Genomic DNA, 5,389 nt, shown 5'->3' with positions numbered 1-5,389 from the left:
CCCGCGTACGAGTTTAAACTCTTGCTTACATAAAAATGGAGCAAGTGGACGGCACTGTATCACTCGAACTAGCCCGCCTAACGAGCGGGAAAGCACCGCCCTCATCATTTTGTTCTGGATTTCTATTGATCGATCGCGCGAAAATGTTACGCTTCGCAAGTTCTAAAGGAAAAGGCGGCACACTTATGACTCGTACATGTCGCAACCCCAATAGTCCGGCTCGCACGCCGCTCACCAAAGGGGACACACATTGTCTTGCAGTTTCACTGACATGTGGGACTGTAATTGAAGAAACGTGGGAGGGAGAAGAGATCGCCCGCCCACCGCGCACGGACTCCAAGAAATATATGGTGATAATGTGAGGTGGGCCATGCTGGAGTCCAGACCGCTTTCGGAGCCCGCTCTCACCGCCCTGGCCCCTCGAGACGCCAGCTGCCTGCTGCATGCATAGCAAGTAGTCCCCGCTTATGTGGAGGAGAGAGATGCATTGACAAAGTCAAGGAGTAACAGTAGAGACAATAGCTTTCATCAAAAATAAACAATGAATACTCGTTGCTTGTCCTCTATATCGGAAAGAATACTTTCATTCGCCGACATGTGGGACATCGACCATCTTGGTCCACCTGCCACGCACAAAATTATCCTGGTCTACCCCGGTCGTATCGCAGGCCCAACCTTTCCCACCGTAAGTTGTTCGGACGAAGGAACCATCATGACTTCATTGAATTCTGCTTCTTCAAGAAAACTTACTGTACCCGCAATACTGCTACCACACGCGAAGACTGGAGGACATTGTACCACGTCATATCACTGAAACCCACTAGGCCAAACTAGCCCGCCTAGGTCATCTATTTTGGAATGGAGGGAGTACGTCTCTGCACTGCTATGATTTTGTGTTGCACGTTCTCTGTACTTTTGCTACGATTTTCCTACCCTATGAACCAAATGAGGCCTGAATGTATGTCTACTATTGTCTGATCGATCGCTAAGCTTACAATTTTAGGAGCTAGGGCTATTGGTCGATCAACGAGGGATAAGTATAAGCATACCACAAGCTCATCAGCCCCAACGTTTCTCTTTGGTGAGTGTTTTGCAAGTACTATAGCTCGCACAGTAGCTAGCCTACTAACACCAAGAATCATCAAACAAGCCCTGCTGATATGATAAACAGTTCAAACTTACGTCTAAGCATGCCATATATTACATCAAAAGCTGGTGAGGATACATCTGTTTCCATAACTCGGAGAGGGTTCGCATGATTCATCGCATGATTCACTATCAAACAAAAGTAGCAAGATCCGCCCACACAAGACAGTGCACTATCCCTAAGATGGTTTGATAACATGCATTGTTCTGGTAATTAAACACTACCCTGAAGGATTAGCGCGACCAACTATTTCTTGTCATCGATCTCTCGGGCAATGACCCCAGCACGGACAGCGGCATGGGAATCGATTTCTGGGGCGATGTCCAGAGGACTGACCGCGACATCGGAATCGATCTCTGGGGTGATGTCCATAGGATGGACAACGGCATCGTAATCGATCTCCGGGGTGATGCCAACAGGACGGGCCACGACATCGGAATCATCAAGGACAACCACCGGCACCTGCACAACACTAACATATTAGCAAGCACATTGCAAATAATCAAAAAGCAAGCACATTGCAAATAATCAAAAACCACAACTATGGTAATAAGCCATTATTTTTTACCTTGTGCAGCTCACCGGGGGATCTCATCCCTCCGCGGGCCATCTCCTCGTCCTTGATGGGGGCCATCACCTTGCCAGGGGAATACTGCTTCTCAACGGCGACTATCTCCTCAAACTCGGTCTTGAGCCTCACATAGGTGGCAATCAGAGCTCCTGGGGTAGGCGCGGTGGGGCCCTTGCTGTTCTTCCAACTTTCTTTGAGGAGTTCGTCCGCCAACGTCCTCAACTCTTTGGCCAGTGCTTGTTTCTTGGAGTTCTTCGTCTCTATGGGTTGGCCCACCAACATGATCAACTTGTTGGTCGGTGCTCGCTTCCTGGAGATCGCTGTCTCCAGTGGGTTGTCCGCCAGCAACTCTTTGCCTAGTGCTCCAGGATCCATCAATGAACTGACAAACAAAAAGCAATCGAAAGGAAACCACAATCGCAATGAAAACGGGAAAAGAATAGGATGTGAGAATCAGTCGGTGCTTCGCAAAAAGAAGATTACTGGAATGAAAATATAGCAGCATAACTGATTTGCCCACCTTTCCTTCATCGCTAGAGAAGAAAAATGGCAGAAGTGAGTAGCCTGGAGTGAGGTTTTCTTCAAGAAAGGGAAGAAAGGGCCTGAACGAGCATTCCAATGAAATGATGGTTGCTTCATCCAGTCCAACTTGGAGGCCACCTTACCACTGCTGGTAAAGGTGTGGGTTTTGTGATATGACGGGTCATGACGGCCACACCGGGGTGGCATGCGAGTCTCGACTGTAGCACCTCACTGTCATTTGGTGGATGGCAGGCGGGCCCGGATGCTTTGAAATGTCATTAACTTGATTTTAGTCTCTTTAGTATTTGGATCCAACCATGGATGAGGCTAACAAGTTTTAGTCCCACTACTTTTAGTCATGAGACTAAAACGTATCAAAGCACTCTCTCAATATTGTGCACCGCGACCAAGGCGGAGAGGAAAACGAGAGAACTACGTAATTAATGCATGAGTTTAATTAGGGTAGTTTTGTAAAGTACGAGATACATTCCTCCAATCGCAAAATGCCTTGGTTCATGAGATTTGAGATTTGAGCCCTATAAACCGGAAGGGAGGGGGTACTGCACACGGTGTAGTCTAGTCACTTGTTTTTTTGAGCCGAAGTCTAGTCACTTGTTGAAATATCTAGAAAGGCAAATACTCCTTTCCGGTTTACAGGTCTATACTACTCCCTCTGTCTAGGTGTGTAAGTCATCTTACGAAAACCAAATAGTCCCAAAACACTTAGGCGCAGTGCATTAACTTCTACCTTGTTTCTTGTTTCTTGACATACGTATCAACCAATAAGAGATGAGAGGTGTGCATGCTTTTAATGACTTGCAATGGCTAGTTCATTGCATGGAATGCTATTAATTAGCAAATAAACATTGGTGACCCCAGGAGGAAACGGTTCTAAGTGCGTGGACCTATGCAGAATGAGAATCAACCAATGGATAATGGAGTTTAATTGTTAAACAATAGCAATTTTGTCTCATGCAAGAGCCTGGCTAGTACTCTAAGGAACCGCACCACGCGAGCGTTCGCAACTGCCACGTTCGATTTGCACTTGGCTCTTCGCCTCTTCGAGAAGACGAACAATGATGTTACTCCTACTTCTACAGTATCGAATCCACTACTGCATATGTCCGTCCACCTCATGCGGGAGGGATAGCGTGTAGCGAAAGCTTCTACTTACTGCTCCTGCCTTTGCGTCCATGACAGGTGGGCCCAACAGGTGGTTGGCCCACCTGTCATGCAGCCAAAGGCAGGTGCAGTTAAGGCACCGGAGCTCAGTCCGCGAGGAAGAGGGCGTCGTAGTAATCAAATTTCTTGGGCTTGTACGAGTTGACGCGACACATCAAAGCACTGCATTTGATAAAACTCTTTTTACACATTTCAAATGGCCTACTTCGTATGTAGGAGTAGACATATTCTGCTTTGTATGTACTCCCTCCATTCCAAAATATAAGTCTTTTTAGAGATTTCACTATGAACTACTCCCTCCTTCCGATAATGTAAGACGTTTTTTGACACTAAACTAGTGTCAAAAAACATCCTATATTATGGGACGGAGGGAGTACATACGAAACAAAATGAGTGAATCTACACTCTAAAATATGTCTATATACATCCGTATGTAGTTTGTAGTGGAATCCCTAAAAAGACTTACATTTAGGAACGGAGGGAGTAGTCACTTGTTGCAATCTCTAAAAAGACTTATATTTGGAAACGGAGGGAGTACAACGCATGCATGCATGCCATGACTTTCCTTTTGATACTTGCATGTGTTGATTTGATGCACCTTGCTAAATTTTGACTATAAATTTAACTAACCAAATTTTCATGCATGTCACAAAAAATCACGGGGCTGTTTGGATTGTGACTATGTTTGTCTTATGTTGCCACATTATTTTTCCCACACTTGCCACACTTGCCTAACCTGAGTTGCTCAAATTGTTAGACACACTTTGGCTTGCCTAAGGGAATCTTGCCACAATTTTTGTGTCTATGACATGTGGGGTTCACTGCTAATAAAAAAAATTCTTGTCTTAGGTGTGGCTAATAAAAAAGACTTATATTTAGGAATGGAGGGAGTAGAAAATATAAATAATAATGCATGTTGGGGCAACCCATGTTTCCGCTAATTTTAGCCGTGGGCTTGTTCACAATTTTTACGAGGGGGTGGTTGTTCATTTAATGGAGGGACTTGTAGTACTACCAGACTTGAACGATACAAAGTGCGACCTGGCACACCGTAACACCACTTGGAACAAGCAGGTAGCTATCTCAAAAAACAATCAACAACAAAAAAAAACCCGCGACCTGGCATGTAGTAGTACACAATTTTAAACGATTGTTTTGATGGAGTGAAAAAGGAAAACTACCCCACTACTTATATGTAGGCCGGAGCCTCCGCGCTTGCTTGCTAGGGCTGCTCTATTCACACACTCTCATCCTCTCCAGATCTAAACAAGATAGTGGTAGTAACCCTGCCTTTCTTTCTATCCTCACCGCTGGTTACAGATCCGGACGTATCCCCCTCCACCGGTGAAGGGGAGGAGGGGCAGCGTTTAGGTCGTCGTCGACAGCGAGGGAGGAGACCCACTGCCGACCGCACCGTTATCTCTGGACGAGCGCCGGCGCGGGAGGTACTTGTTGGAAATATGCCCTAGAGGCAATAATAAAAGGGTTATTATTATATTTCCTTGTTCATGATAATTGTCTTTTATTCATGCTATAACTGTATTATCCGGATATCGTAATACACGTGTGAATACACAGACCAAAACATGTCCCTAGTGAGCCTCTAGTTGACTAGCTCGTTGGTCAACAGATAGTCATGGTTTCCTGACTATGGACATTAGATGTCATTGACAACGGGATCACATCATTAGGAGAATGATGTGATGGACAAGACCCAATCCTAAGCATAGCACAAGATCGTGTAGTTCGTTTTGCTAGAGCTTTTTCAATGTCAAGTATCACTTCCTTAGACCATGAGATCGTGTAACTCCCGGATACCGTAAGAGTGCTTTGGGTGTACCAAACATCACAACGTAACTGGGTGACTATAAAGGTGCACTATAGGTATCCCCAAAAGTGTCTGTTGGGTTGACACGGATCGAGACTGGGATTTGTCACTCCGTATGACGGAGATGTATCTCTGGGCC

This window comes from Triticum aestivum, chromosome 4B (assembly GCF_018294505.1).
Source record: "Triticum aestivum cultivar Chinese Spring chromosome 4B, IWGSC CS RefSeq v2.1, whole genome shotgun sequence".
Classification (NCBI taxonomy): domain Eukaryota; kingdom Viridiplantae; phylum Streptophyta; class Magnoliopsida; order Poales; family Poaceae; genus Triticum; species Triticum aestivum.
Note: the sequence above shows the minus strand (reverse complement) of the source record.